Source organism: Tamandua tetradactyla, chromosome 25, assembly GCF_023851605.1.
Source record: "Tamandua tetradactyla isolate mTamTet1 chromosome 25, mTamTet1.pri, whole genome shotgun sequence".
NCBI lineage: Eukaryota > Metazoa > Chordata > Mammalia > Pilosa > Myrmecophagidae > Tamandua > Tamandua tetradactyla.
In genome coordinates, this window is record NC_135351.1 from 45027936 (window position 1) to 45044144 (window position 16209).

A 16209-nucleotide genomic window follows, 5' to 3' on the forward strand; every position below is an offset into this window, starting at 1 on the left:
TCTAATAGCCCTGGGAAGCCAATTACATGGCAAGGAGCCTCACACACAACCCAGGAAGCCAAGCATTCAATATATTTTTATTTTATTTACTTAGTTTTGCATAGGCAGGCACCGGGAATCGAACCTGTGTCTCTGGCATGGCAGGCGAGAACTCTGCCACTGTGCCACCATTGTGCTCCTGCATTAACTAGAGTTTTATTCCACCTTCATACATGGGCTACAATGTATATCCCAACCCGCTGTGAGCGCCTCGAGGCGGGGCTGCAGGCGGTCCTTTTGTGTTGCCCACACTTTGGAGCACACCATGGCCATGGCTGTGGACAAGCATGGGGTGGCCAGGTGTGCCCGGCTGCAGCTTTGGCCCCCCTGGGTGACTCAAACTGCTTTGAGTCTACCTGGTGCTGCGACTTTACACCTGGGGTTACCCGATGGGTTCTGTGAGGGCAGCTGTGGGTAGTGGAACAACCGCGTCATTTTCAACTCAATTAATCTTTCATCGCCTTTCTGTGAAAGAATTGACTTTTGTTTTATTAGTCAAAAAATATGTACAATGTATAAGGGATGAAAAATCCATTTAGCATTTTGGAAAGCAAGTCTCTTTAGAAGAGTCCTTTTATTTTTATTTGTCATGCCATCTGCTTTCAGACAAGCATAACCAGTGAGCTTTTCAATGAAATTCATTGTTACTTAGACCTTGAAAGTTTGTTTCTTCTTGGCAATACCAGGCGTTTGAGTTTTTTGTGCTTCAGAGGATTCAGGCTTTTCTTTCTGAGAAATGGAAGATCAAGACAGAGGCCCTCTGTCCTGGCACCTCTCGCAGTCCTCCCGGGGGGCTCCTTCCTCAGAGCCATTCGCCACCATTTCCATGCAGAAGAAGTGGAGAGGCTGTCACAGTCAGCTCTGTGTGCTCACACTCAGATCACTCGCTAGGGACGTGCACTGGTTTTTAAATTCTGTGGTGTCGGAATTGGAGATGCCTCTTGGGTTTTATGCAACTCCAAGCCTGAGTCACACCTAGTTCTCCCCTGAATTGGTGGCCCCTTTAGTTGTTTCTCATTTTCTTCACAGAAGGTCACCTTCAAATGATTAATAGATGCTTTAGCTTCAGCACAACTTTGAAGACGCTTGATTTCCAACCATATAGCTCTCTTTTGATGTCATCAGTAGAAGGTAAAGCTTCCGTAAGGTAAAGGCAAACCATTATTTTATGAAATCCTTTTTTCATCTCCTTCAGTCCTCATGCTCCAAAAGCATCCAGTAAGTTCCAATGTCAAGACAGGAATAGAAACTTACTATCAAATGCACTCTTGCCATTGCCCTGTCCAGTCTTTCAGTCTATGATTGCTTGCAGGGGCCTTAGGTCTTGTCCCCTGCTCCAAGCTGAAGTGAGTGGATGCTGCCGCAGTCCTGGGCAGCCCCTCTCCTTGCAGGGCCTCGGCTGCACCAGGCGCTTAACAAACAGTAAATTGAAGGGGGTCTTTGGAGCCACAAGAATTGCATTGTGTTTTGATGACTCCCTCCTGCAGCTCACAACCTTATCATCTCCCCCTTCCAACAGAGATTAAACTCTAACTTCTCAGCCCTTGAATCTGACACAGTTCAAGGACAGAGTGCACTAATGGGCCTGAAATTATGCTGTTTCTGCTGCATTTGTGCTCTAAACTCAGGCCCTCCAGGAGAGAGCACATGTTCTCTTTGTTTTAGAAATGGAAGACCACAGAAAGGAGGACTCAAATGAGGAATCACCTTCTCTCTTAAATCTGTGTGGAGCTGTGCACTGAAGGTTGCAGGTAACTGATGCTTGGATGTCTAGAAACGGTGACAGATTTTCTCTCCACGTTTTTGCAGCAAAGCAGATGAATGACAGTGAAACAAATTATACTTTTCAGACCAAGGTTTTATGAAAACAAAAATATATGGTTCATTTCTCCCTGGTAGATTGTGAAAGCTTTTGACAGCAAATACTTAGCCTGCAGTCATTTCTCTTAAGGAAGGAAGAAGGCTGGATGGGCCAGGAGCTGTCTGTGGTTGGAAACGGACTCCTGCCAAAAATATTGAAAATTAAGCAACATACTTCTCCCAAATCTTAGCTTCCCTAATAACACGTGGTTCTACCTATATGACTCTTCTTAAATCGATATTGAACTGTCAACAATATGTTGAAACTAGGAGCAGGATATGAATATTCAACACTTAAAACTGAGAATATCCAGAGCTACAAAGAGTTTGAAGCTGGAATCCTTGTGTATTGCTGCTAAACGCACTGAAAATAAAAGTGTTTCTATACTTTTCCAAGGAATTCCATTTCTAAGGAAATAATTGGAAGTATGGAGAAAATCATATGCATCAACAAACTTTCTAAAGCATTATACATAATTGCAAAAACAAAATAAGAGTAAACAAAAAACCCAAAGTAAGTGGAGATTAGGTGTGAAATGCTTATGTAAATTAGGATGCCTCCACTCCATGGAAAGTTAGGTAGCCTTCAAAATCATGGTTAAATGCTAACATAAATATGAATCAAATGTGCATTATGTAACAATAAGTGAAAACAGATTAACTCCTAAATATATTATTTTAGTTTTACAACTATCAAATTGATGGAAAGCAATATATTAAAAATAAAATATTATGTTTGATGTTGGGATTTTCATTTATTTATCCAACAAACTACATACACTACACATATTTTCACTTACTTCTTGCTATAACTGCAAATTTGGCATTGCTATTACAATTGTAAAGATTTTGAGCATAAAAAATAAGATGTTTTAGGGGCGGGCCGCGGTGGCTCAGCGGGCAAGAGTGCTTGCCTGCCATGCCGGAGGACCCCGGTTCGATTCCCGGCCCCAGCCCATGTAACAAAAAACAAACAAACAAACAAAATATAATAAAATAAGAAAATGTTTCCCTTTCTTCCTCCCTTCCTTCCTTCCATCCTTCCTTCCTTCTCTGTCTTTCTTTCCTTCCTTTCCTCCCTCTCTCTTAAAAAAAAAAAAAAAAAAAAAAAAATAAGATGTTTTAGATGGAAAGTTAGTGTTAAGATCATGGTTCAGTTATCCTTTTAATTCTGTGGGTTCCGGAGATATGCTAAATTCTCTATTCCTCCTTACCACCTATCAGTTTTATCAATTGTATGCTTAAGGATTAAAAACATGAAAATTCATTCAAACAACATAGAAAATCTGCATTTCAGGTACTGAGATTAGAGTTCCTGTCAAAAACTTATATGAGACAATTTCTATTTGAGAGAGAAGACAGAGCAGATTTCCCCATTCCTGTAAATTTTTAAAGACTAGCTCTGTGACATTAGGCCTGTTACTTAACTTCTCCGATGTTCAGTTTCTTCATCTTAAAATGGTGTAATGAGCACAGGATTGTTTGAGGATGAAGCAAATGTAAATAGTACATAGAGTCACATACACACTTCTAATACCATGTGTGTGTCTGAGTGGCCTGGGCACAGCAAGTTCCTGACAAGCGACAGCCAGCACTGCCGTTCTGTGCGCTGGGCTGAAGCTCACAGCCCCTCTCCATTCCTGCTATTCCTTCTCAGCATTCCTTGATTGGATTAACTGCTTATTCTTCAAGTTAACTTCCCTACCAGCTGCCGAATTTCAGTAAAACAAAAACATTGGCAATTAAGCTATAGAGCTGTTAAAGAGGATTTTAGCAACCCTATAGCTCAATCTGCATGAAACTGATTTTGTCTTACTGTCTTCACTGTCATATCTCCTGTCAGTTCATTCCTCGGAATTTTAGATTGCTACTTCAATCGTGAATTGGAATGCTTTTTCATATTTCTTATTCCAGTATTAGGAAGGCCGCTGATTGTGCTTGGATGACTGTGTATCTGATCTCACCGTTTTGTGCTTTCTTGACAGTACACACTGACTTTCTGGTTCACTCTATTAACCCAGCCACAAAGTCTTCACGATGACTTTTCGTCAGTTTCCATCCGCTAGTTAATGGTTTATGTCTTTTCCGGTCCTATTGCATCTCTATAACAATTTCAGTTTTTGTCTTTTGCATTGACTACGGGCAATGGTATATAATTACATTGATAATAGCTGTCTTTGTTTAAAATGTTTTCAGTATTTTGCTTTTAATATGTCTATTATTGGTATTTGATTGATACCATTTATCAACTTGAGAGATTTCATTTACCTTTAACTAGGTATAATTTGAAAATCTCATGCGTAATTATTGAGATTTGCCAAATATTTTTCTTCATGTCTGGCTGATCATATCATTAAACAATTCACACAATGAGTTATTTACTATTTCTTCCTTCTCTTTCATTAAGTAGATATTTAGCTCTTCTAGATCTGTCCACTTTCCCAACTGTTCTTTAAAATTTTTAATGTTTATGTACACTTGCATTTTTGCCCTTGAGAATTTCTCAGTACAATCTTCCATTTCACTAATTGATTTAATTTATTATTTTTTTGGTATGGGCAAGCTCTGGGAATTGAACCTGGGTCTCTGGCATGGCAGGCAGGAATTCTGCCACTGAGCTACCATTGCCCACCCTTCACTTATTGATTTAAACCTGTATCATTCTAATATTTAGTTTTTCATTTTAACTTTTCACTTAATCTTAGATCTCTATTTACTTGCTTTTAAGTAGTAGCCTCACTAATTTTTGTGGTTGTGATATCTGTTCAAACTCTAGAAATTCTAATTGCGTTTATTTTAAATATGTCTGCTATTTCTTGCAATAACTTTTCCCATCAGATATTACATCCTTGGTTTGTGCCATTACCTGTGTTCTCATAATTGGCTTTCCTCAAATACATGGTGATTTTTGTATTTATAACTGAGGGTTGAAGTGGGTAAGTGATAGCTGGAGATGGTTTCTCCAGCAAAAGTGAAAATATTCCTGAATGACTCTAGAATCCAGTTAGAAAGGAGCTTAGTGCTCCTGTGACCAGGCAGGCGTTTCTTCCAGGTTGCCAGGAGGGTTTGCTTAGGGATGCAGGTGCGCTTGTGCACAAAGGGCCGGAAGTCATGGGACTCGGCCTCTGTGTGCATTTCCCATGGCACCTCCTCCTCTCCAGGCTCCGGCCAGCCCGTGGTGCACCCTCTGTCCAGCACTCTGCCACTCACCCACCACTCCGGGTTGTGCTCCAGTCTCCGCAGTCTTCAGTTCTTCTTGCACCTGACAGGTGCACCAGTCCTCCCGTCGTCTTCTCCTGCGCCTTTCCCTGGCTCGGGCTCCGCTCGCTCGAGTTCACCATCCATCCAATCCCACCTGCCTGAAATCTTCTAGAAATTCTCCACTGTGTGTCTGCTGTTGGCTCCCTTCCCAGGTTTCTGATGCTACCAGGGATTCTTTTTGAATCTCCTCTGTTATTGGAGGGGCATCATGTGACGTAGAAGACAAATGCATATGCTTAAAAATCTATCACACACCAGAAAACTCAGGAGTTAGTGCTAGCTATAGAAATTGCTTCTGTGGAATCAGCATACTTCATTTTGTGAAAGTCAGTTTTTCTTTTAATCTGAGCTTCTTATACCTGTTTCAGAAATCCTCAGTACCAGGCATTGTGCCACATGTTTTACACACATTTTCTCTCTTCCTAAATATGCAAATCCACTATTTTTCTCTTTTCACAAATTAAAAATTTTTTTTTCAGAGAGTTTAAACTAGTAAGTGATTTTAGTCAACCAAATGCTTCCCAAGGATATATTTTTGAAAAGAGCAAATTGATTTGGATATAGAACACCGGAGACTTCACAGCAGAAATTAAATGCTGAGTCTCAAGGCTTTGTAAATTAGGTTCAGAGCTAGCAGTATGTTTACTAGTGGTGTATTTCCTCATTGTAGATTTCACAGATGACATTGTTTGCACTACATTTGGAAGAGACTGTCTCTAAATCCATAAATATTTCTCCATGTCATTCTAAACCCTTTTCCTGTGCAGACAATGATCACTATATAGTAAATGCCTACCGTTTATTAATATTTATATCTACATCTCTTTGGGCAGCAACCCTCTCTATGATCTAAGGGTCTGCTCTATTAATTTCTGTGGCATCAGGATTGGCTACACTACAATAACCATTTCTGACAAAATTTAGGTGCTAGTATTCATAAGTAGGAATGAAGCAGAACATTTTTGGCTGCCTTAAAAATACCTGTATCTGTTTTGGAAGTCCCCTGTGATCATTTATCATCTAGAGGAGCCAGTGCAATGAATTTCTTCAGCTGACGTTAATGACCACAGAGTTTTGGGAGAGAAAAATTACTTGTCACTTAAAATGAGGGAAATTTTAGAACTGCAGTTCATAGTTCAAACTATTGTTACATGTGACTTGCTTGTCTGTTTTCTGTCTCTGACCATTTTGGGCCATTTTCAAAGCTTTTAGAGGGGGATGGATGTTCTCCAGCTCCGGGGGATTCGCTCCTCACCTTCCCTGTTCTGCGCTTCCCCGGCTGCTTCGGGGGAAAGCGCCTGGACAGGCCCCACCCGTGCTCAGCACAAACCACAGGAGGTCTTCAGGGTTCGGGGACCCGACGCAGCCTTCAGGCACCAGCAGGGGGCCTTCCTCGGGCCCCCGGGGCTCCCTGGCTGCACTTCGGCCTCGTCGCCCCGCGCACTCGTGTCGGCCTTCCCTGGGCTTCCCTGCAAGGCGCCAGCCACGGGACGCTGCCTGCCCTCCTCACGAGCGGGCCACGCCTTACCTGGACACGCATCTTCATGGGGTCCTGCCCACAGTCGGGCTCGCACACACGTGCACACACACACGCAGCGTGGATTGACTCCAGGAGCGCTTCCTTCTCGGAGGGCTTCCTTCGGAGTCCCGCACTGCACGCCCACCCCCTTCTCCCCTTCTCCACCCTCTCCCCACCTCTCCCCTCATTCTTTCCTTCTGGCTGTTTTTATTTTATTCTTAGACGGGAGGCATACTTTATAAATTGGGAGTCTATGCCTCTATTCTAGGTACATCCGAGTCTAAGGTAATGATTTTGCCTCTATTATTAGCTTATTTGAGCAAATAGGTTCTGTTTAGTTTTGTTTTGCCTTTTTTCTCTTCTTCATTTTGAGTTGCTATTTAGGTGAATACTTACTGTACCTGTATATGTTACTAGTTTTTCTAATTCACTTAAGACTTCTAATTAATGATGAATTACTCCTTCATTTTATCACCTGGTTCTTGAAGTAGCCTAATTTGAAAATTTTTAAAAGTTTCAGTCAATGAAAGTGCATTGCCTGGGCTTCCTAAACTTCAGATTTTTTTCTGGTGACATTTTTTTGTTTTTATCTACCTTTTTTAATTCTGAAGAAGTAATATATTTCTATATATTTCTAGTTATATTTTATTAGAAATGAGAGAAAAATAATTTCCAGTTTCAAAACATTGCTGCTTCACGATTTAGTGTAGACCCTTGGGAAGTCATAACACAGGGAGCAAAGCTTGACCCAAATTGTGGAAGAAACTGGACTAATCTCAATGAAGACTGTACCAAACGCCGGTATGATTATATTTGAACAAACAATTGGAAAAAAAGATTTTTGATAATGAATATTTATCTTTTATTTCTAGTTATAAACATAACCCATAGTAATTATGAAACATTTCTAAAATAGAGGAATATATAAAGGAAAGAAACATCAACCATAATCTTTCCACAAGAGATATTTATAGCAAATTTTGATACATTGCTTTCCTATATGTCTTTGTCATATACATGTATGTACACAAATATACACATTTTATAACATGCTATGCAAATAGTTTAACCTTTTAAAATAATTATCAATTTTTATGTGGTTTCAAGGTGGAACCAAACTCATATTCTGAAGTGATTGAACCAGGACATAAAAATATTCTGAACTCAACATTAATTTATGTCATTTGAAACTGATCTAGTACAGAGTTTTCCAATCCTTAAGTGTTTGTCTAAATAGTCTCATTAATTTTATCATATCACTTCAATTTGTAATCATTTGGAGAGAGGAGAAGGCGTTCTGCCTGTGTTTGATTACTGAAATCCTAATTTCATTCCTTAATTTGAGAAAGTCCAATGGACTTTACTATTAAAGAGAGTCTTACATTCACTCTGAAGTAACGGTTTTAAGATCTTCAGTTAATGTGATAACCACTCCTATGGAAACAGCAATCAGTGGTTTATGGGGTGCTAAGCTGCACTCGGGGTGGGGGAGTAAATTCAACGCTGCTGGGTCTGATTTGGAGGGCTTCCTTCAAGACAACGAATATAAAATGCCTCACATTCTTGCAAATTTTTTTTTTTTTTTTTTTTTTTTTAAAGAGAGAGGGAGGAAGGGAAGGAAAGACAGAGAGAAGGAAGGAAGGATGGAAGGAAGGAAGGGAGGAAGAAAGGGAAACATCTTTAAACATTTTCTTGTTTTATTGTATTTTGTTTATTTGTTTGTTTTTTACATGGGCTGGGGCCGGGAATCGAACCGAGGTCCTCCGGCATGGCAGGCAAGCACTTTGCCCGCTGAGCCACCGCGGCCCGCCCACATTCTTGCAAATTTAATAAAAAGATGTGCATACATACATTCCAGGACCCCTCCCTGGGTGCTGGAAGGAGCCCATACACGTGAGACCCCAAAGTTTAGCGCTTCCTCCGTTCCATGTTAAATCTGCCTTGGTTTGAGATTATCATTGTTCTCACTTGAGAAGCACAGGTGCATTGCATGTCATGCTGCTGAATGTGGATTTGTAGGTACTTATTTCCACGGAAAGAAATGGTGGGGTGTGGGAGGGGGGTGCAGGTGGGGCAGGGGCACTGTACACTGAACATTCTGCAAGCCAATGGCAGAGGTCCTGTCGCTTACCTGAAGCTCAGGTGTGCCAGAGAAAATAGTACATTATCACTACGGTTGTCCAGAGGCAGAAGTCAAAAAGGCAGCCGGACACAACAGCCAGATGAGGGAAGGGCCAAGGAGAAGCAGAAGTACCATCTCAGCAGCCAAGGAAGTTCCAGAAAGGGCAGCGCCGGGCGGGGGCGGGGGTCAGGCTGTCCTGAGGGCAGCTGAGGGCCAGGCGATCAGAGACAGATGCACAGACACAGCATGTGGTCAGAGGCTGGCCCTCCCCTCGTCAGCTGCCACCACTTCCCAGACCTCTAATCCTGGACAGAGCATGTGACTCAGGCTAGAAAACCTGTCTCAGGGTCCTCACCATCTCAAAATGGCCATGTAAAGGCGAGGTTTTAACCTCCCTGAGCTTCAGTTTGCTCATTTGTAAAATAATGACATTGAAGATTTTTCTGGTGATCTATTGACATGTGACAAACTATCCCCAAACTGGGTGGCTTAAAATAGCAACTTGATTTTGTCCCGACTCTGCAGTTTGGGCCGGCTCCATACATGCAGCTCACCTAGGCCCGCTCGGCCTCAGCAGAGCCAGGGCCGGGACCGGGGCTGGGCTGGGGTTGGGGCAGGGCCTTCCCTAACTCACCATCAGGGGCAGATGCTGGCCGTGCGCCCTCTGCTTCCAGCAGGGCACCTGGTGTCCAAGGGAAATATAATAGATTTTCTTCCTCCGGTTTTCAAGCAAAGGTAAGATTTCTAGCAGCTTATCAACTTAACCCTAAAGAATGACAAGCTTGGGGTGAAAACTCTCCTTCAGTTCACCTTGGATGTTAAATTTTGGGTTATTTTATTGGAATTTTCCTCTTATCTATTAATATTTTAGCAAATGCCAGTGTGTACAGCCCATGAAGGAAAGCAGAAAGTAGCACTTACCACGTTCCTTGAGTGTGCAGTGCACGCACTCCCGCATTTCTAATCTGTGCAGTGCACACACTCCCTCGTTCCTAGAACGTGCAGTATATGCACTCTTACGTTCCTGGAGTGTGTACTGCAGTCAGTCCTGTGTTCCTAGAATGTGAAATGCATGCACACCCATGTTTTTGGCATGCATGCCCTCCTGTATTCCTAGAATGTGCAGTGCATACACTCCTGCATTTGTAGAATGTGCATGCATGCACTCCTGTGTTCCTGGAATGTGCAATGCATGCACTCTTGCATTTTTAGTGTGTAGTGCATGCACTCCTGTGTTCCTAGAATGTGCATGCATGCATTCTTGCATTCCTAGAATGTGCATGCAAACACTCCTATATTCCTGGAATATGCAGTGTATGAACTCCCATGTTCCTGGGGTGTGCAGTGCACTCACTCCTGTGTTCCTAAAATGTGTATGCAAGTATTCGTGCATTCCTAGAATATGCAGGCATGCACGCCCATGTTCCTGGAAGTGCATGCAGGGACACACTTGTTGCACTGTACATTCAAGGGAAGCAGCCTCGAGAAATAGCAACTGGTCTCAGACCTTCAGAGTCTTATCTGGGATGTGTGCCTTTTTCTTGAAGTGTAGCATTTCATTAGATGAGGCAAAGAATGCCCATGGGTGCAATTGTGGCTGGGAAATCGATCTCAATTATTCTATTAAACATCACTCAGCACCCGTCCTGTGGGAAACCTGCTCAGGACGCAGCCAGACGTTCCCTGGGGTCACTACCATAATCCCCAAAACACTGCACCGAGCATCTGGATGAGGTGGCAGGAGGTCGCAGGTCAACTCAGCCTAGGCATGTGCCTGCTTGAGCCAGAAGTTCATGTTTTGAGGCAGCCGTGCATTGTTCTAGGTCCCACACTCTGGCCCAGGGCTGTCCTGTGTGTCCAGGACTAGAATCTCCCTCTTGCAGGAGAGATCCTGCCCCGAGACTGCCCCCTGCTTGGCTTTCGTGCAGGGGTGATTAGGACTATCAGGGAGCGGGTTTGCGCAAGCACGCCCAGCCAGAATCCAGCCCCTCAGGCTCCACTTACAGAGCCTTTTCATCTCCCAGAACAGAAACATCACAAAACACAGCCATCCATTCTTTTTCTTTTAAAATACCTCTCTGCTGTCTTTTTTTGCATGTGTGTGGAAAATAACATATATACAAAAAAGCAACAAATTTCAAAGCACATCACAACAATCGGTTGTAGAACAGATTTAGTTTGGTATGGGCTACAATTCCACAATGTTAGGTTTTTACTTCTAGCTGCTCTAAGATAATGGAAGCTAAAAGAAATATCAGTATACTGACTCAGCACTCATACTCCTTTGTTAAACCCTACCTTCTATGTATAACTCCACTTTCATCTTTGATCTTTCTCCCACTCTTTAGGGGTATTTGGGCTATTCCTATTCTAACTTTTCATGTTGGAAGGGGCTGTCAATAATATGACATACAGGAATGGAACTAGTTGATGCTCTGGAGAGGCTGGCCCCTCTGCATTTCAGGACTTATCTGGTCCAGGGACCCATCTGGAGGTTGTAGGTTTCTGGAAAATTACCCTAGTGCATGGAACCTTTGTAGAATCTTATATTTGCCCTAGGCATCCTTTAGGATTGGCTGGAAAGGTTTTGGTTGGGGTTTGGCAAGTTATGATGGTTAGCAGTGTCTAACTGAAGCTTGCATAAGAGTGACCTCCAGAGTAGCCTCTCGATTCTATTTGAACTCTCTAAGCCACGGACACCTTATTTGTTGCGCTACTTTTCCCCTTTCTGGACAGGATGGCATTGTTGATCCCACAGTGCCAGGGCATGACTCATCCCTGGGAGTCATCTCCCACGCCTCCAGGAAGACATTGACCCCTGGATGTCATGTCCCACATAGGGGGAGGACAGAGGTTTCATCTGCAGAGTTGGCACAGCTGTCCATCTCACAAGCAGTCCTGGTGCTTAGCAGGGCACAGAGGGGTTGTGGCAGGGCAGCTGTGGGAGCAGACATTTCAGATCCGCCCCCAAAGCTGTACGTTGTGATCAACACGGTCAGTGTGGCCAGAGGCACCCAGAGCTCCAGCTGATGCCCTTTCAAATCACACTGCTATGATTCAAAGTTTTGAGAACTGGCTCAAGAAAATTGCATTTTATTCCCATTGATGTTTCCTGAGCCTCTAGGCTTTAGTTTTCTTTCTTTTTAAGAAAAAGACTCTGTGAGGCTTCAGGTCAATGTGCCTGTGAGTTTACATATTTCCTGAACGTAAATGGTAAAATTTCCCAAGAGCATCAGGTAGAAGGTGTCAGGTGGCCAAGAGAAAGTAGATGCCATGTAGTTCAGAATTGTTCATCTAGAACTTAACTAGTTTGGGGTTATCTTTTCTAAGTTTTAATATTCTTTAAAGTTCCATGTAAGGAAAGCCCAATACTAGATGCTAAGGCTTAGAGAGAACTTTGAGATGTGCTATTTTTTTCTCCTTTGTGGGCTGACCTTTTCGTATATCTCATGAATGATGAACTTACTTGGTGTTTCCAGAAGGTATGGCTTCAGAGTCGAATTTTTTGTATTAAATAATAATTAATTTCATGAAAAAATTACGGAAGGGGACAATTGATTTCCTAGAAGTTCAGTGTCAGCAGACGGGAGGATTTGTGCAGCTCAGCAGTGACCCTGCTCATGGACGGATGCACTGAGGGCTGGGTCCCCACCGAAGCGCCTCCAGCTCTGAGAGGGAGACTAAATATACACGAGCACACCCGCCAGCATGAGGCTCAAGCTCCCGCTCAGTAATTCTTCCAGAGAGGAGCTGGCACCTGGGATTGATGGTCCAGCTGGGAGCACCTGCCGCTTTCCAGCCAACCTCTCCAGAGTAAATTGGAAGAGGCCAGTGAACAGTATTTCCCTGAGGTCTGGTTTTTCAACTGGAAGAAAGCTCCACAGTAAATCGACAAAGTCATTGCTCAGCATTTCAAGAGTTAGCAAAGTTAAATACTGTCCACTGCCTGTTGAGTTATGGAGATGGGGGAGCGGGTGGCACCGTTTTCTGTGTGATTGATGCACTGAGCAGTGGCTAAGTAGAAATTTATCCCCCCTGCTGCAGAATGCCATAATCTCAAATCAGATTTCAAGACTCTTTCTCTCCTGCTCTGTCTCTCTTTCTGTGTAGAATTCTGGATGGCACTCTAGAATTCCCTTTTATTTTGTAGTGTGTTGTCAAGGGCACTGTCCTCCAAATTAGGAGCCTGGACTGCAAAGAAGTATGGCCCTTGTGACCTTGGGCAGACCACTTCACTTCTTTGGACCACAGTTGTCAATGGAGGGCTGTGGAAAAGGCAATCTCTAAGGTCCTCCAAGTTCTCATATTACATAGACACATATTTTTAAAAGAAATGCAGAAAGCATATGCTGACTCTCACACAGGCTGGGACAGGCAGGGATGCATTGCTCCCAAGTTCTCTAGGACTTGAAATTCAGCATGGCCATAAATTCAGCACCACTGTTCATGCTCCAAGGGCACAAAGAGTTGTCTAGGCAGACTGATTACACCGAGGCTACCTGTTCTGGCCAGCAACTACTCCTGAGCAGATTTTTTACCCATTTGACTGAGTTGAAGCAGCTGCCACATTTCAGGCACTGAGCTGGGCAATGGTGACACGAGGTTTGCCTCATAAAGTGCAAAAACTAATGGGTTCAGGCATCAAGCAATGGCCACACTGGGAAACAGAGCTCCCCAGAGGCTGCAATGTGCTGATGGAGCTGAGGCTGAGGCCACGTCAGATGGGATGGTCAGGGAGTGCCTCCAAGGGCAAGTGGCAGAGCTAAGAACAACAACTGGCTGGAAAGCAGAGGGAGACAAGCATGCAGAGGCCCTGCACTGAAGAACAGAGAGGCACGTGTGGCTGCTTAGTGCATGGGGGAGTGGTGAGAGGGAATGTCGGTGAGGCAGGGAAGCTGGAGGTTGTAGGAGAGGAGACCAGACCAGAGAGAGCTTTGGATTTCATCCTAAGTAAAGATCTAAGCTGGTGATTGAGGTGCTCCCCCCATTTAGATGGCATGGATCTGGGATGAGAATGTCTTGTTGGAGGTACAGAGTGGATGTGGGGAGCCTACACAGAGGGCAAAAGTCAAGGAAAGGTGACGGCAACTGCAGCTGGGCAATGGAGATCATGGTTGGGTCATAGCAATCACAGTTGGGCCATGGCTATCGCAATTGGGCAATGAAGGTCATGGTTGGGCGATGGCTGCTGTTGGGCAATGGGGAATCATGATTGGGTGGTGGCGGCTGCAGCTGGGTGATGGAGATGGTATTGGAGGTCACGGTTGGGCAATGGCGACTGCAGTTGGGCAATGGGGAATCATGATTGGGTGGTGGCGGCTGCAGCTGGGTGATGGAGATGGTATTGGAGGTCATGGTTGGGCGATGGCGACTGCAGTTGGGCAATGGGGAATCATGATTGGGTAGTGGCGGCTGCAGCTGGGTGATGGAGATGGTATTGGAGGTCATGGTTGGGCGATGGCGACTGCAGTTGGGCAATGGGGAATCATGATTGGGTGGTGGCGGCTGCAGCTGGGTGATGGAGATGGTATTGGAGGTCATGGTTGGGCAATGGCGACTGCTGTTGGGCAATGGGGAATCATGATTGGGTGGTGGCAGCTGCAGCTGGGTGATGGAGATGGTATTGGAGGTCATGGTTGGGTGATGGCGACTGCAGTTGGGCAATGGGGAATCATGATTGGGTGGTGGCGGCTGCAGCTGGGTGATGGAGATGGTATTGGAGGTCATGGTTGGGCGATGGCGACTGCAGTTGGGCAATGGGGAATCATGATTGGGTGGTGGCGGCTGCAGCTGGGTGATGGAGATGGTATTGGAGGTCACGGTTGGGCGATGGCGACTGCAGTTGGGCAATGGGGGTCATGGTTGGGTGATGGCAACGACAGTTGGGTAATGGTGGTCACGGTTGGGCAGTGGAGACTGTGGATGGGCGATGATGACTGCAGATGGGTAATGGGGTCGTGGTTGGGTGATGGCAATGACAGTTGGGCAATGGTGATCATGGTTGGGCAGTGGAGATTGTGGATGGGCGATGATGACTGCAGATGGGCATTGGGGATCGTGGTTGGGTGATAGTGATGGAAACACTCAATGTATGTCAAGGAGGTGATAGAATTCAAGTGAGTGAAGGCAAGGGGATGAAATGATTTCAATAAAACAGAGCATATAAAATATATCTACATTAATGTCTATTAATGACAATGTTTTCATATAACATGCTTGTACAGCTGGGAGTGTGTGTGCATGTGTGTACTTGGAATTCTCACATGTTTTATTGCCTACCTTGCTCCTTTCACCTTTTTCCTCTTAGCTGCAAAGACCTGCAATCGCCTCCTATTTTAAAATGGGTCCAGGGAACAGACATGCGTCCAAGCTATAGTTTTGATGCCCTTCCTTTTTGATCCTTCAAAATCAAAAGACTCAGCACCTCTGAAACCCAACAGAGATGTTCCTTCCCCATGGAGCCTGTCCTTGCCTCTGCCAGCCATCAGCATGTCCACTGAGCCTTTCCTCTGAGGGTCTGGCTCTTCCAGAAGCCCAAGTCCATCCAGGACTCTCTGTCACTCATTGTTTTGCCAAGGCCTGGCTCTGCATGGAAAATGTGTTCTGGGAGACCCTGAACATCAGAGATGGATGTGTGGGATGCAGGTCTTACCTTGCCATGTCCCCTGGTGGTTGTGGAAATGAGGCTGGAGAACTGCCTGACGACACTGCTGAGTTAAGCTATCATTTCTCTGCTGTGGGGCAGATTTAGTGGAGGGCTGGGGTTTCATAGTCCAGAGCTTGGCAGACTGTCCCCAGAAAAGCTATCCTGAAAAGGACTGTGAAGTCCTTCAGTGTGAAGCTCTTGGGATTAAAAGTCCTCCAGTGATGGATCACTGCCCATTGTGATGCCAGAGCCACCTAACAATGTGTCACTCCTCACTGTGACATCACAGCCCTCAGATGATATCTCCATGCACCACAATGTCATAGCTGAACTGGTCTAAAATCGCAAGTTTCCCAATGTTGGGCTTCTTGGAAAGAGTGTCTCCTTTCTTAGTACTTTAAAAAAAACATTTTTGGTGGAGCACTATGATGATTTAATATCAGAATGGAAAACTAGATCCTGATGCATTCCTGTTGCTGAGCTAGTAATTAAACTACTCTCTATATTGACATCAGGATTGGGAAGGCAGATGGCACCTAAGAATGTAGGGAAAGTACCCACAGGTCCTAGGGGACCTCACCTTTTCTGTTCTATTGATATTATTTTTAACCCTAGGGTACTCACCCAGGTCCCTTTCAGAATCTGCTTGCCAAAAGGGGCCATGAAGCTGTTCAGTAGCAGTGTAGGGAACTATTCTCTGATTGTGAACAACTCACGGTGGTCCTGTGTCAGCTCCGTGGCCACATCATGGGTTGACCACCC

At 44.4% G+C, this 16209-nt stretch overlaps 1 long non-coding RNA gene across 1 annotated transcript; it reads right to left on the bottom strand.

Annotated features, from left to right (window-relative positions):
• Positions 1-338: 338 nt before the first annotated feature.
• On the bottom strand, positions 339-15652 carry LOC143669149 (uncharacterized). The gene is made up of 4 exons (XR_013168744.1): positions 15454-15652; positions 9436-9567; positions 8811-9007; positions 339-2042 (listed from the first exon to the last, which is right to left on the bottom strand). It is a non-coding gene; the product is annotated as an uncharacterized LOC143669149 (long non-coding RNA).
• Positions 15653-16209: the final 557 nt, after the last annotated feature.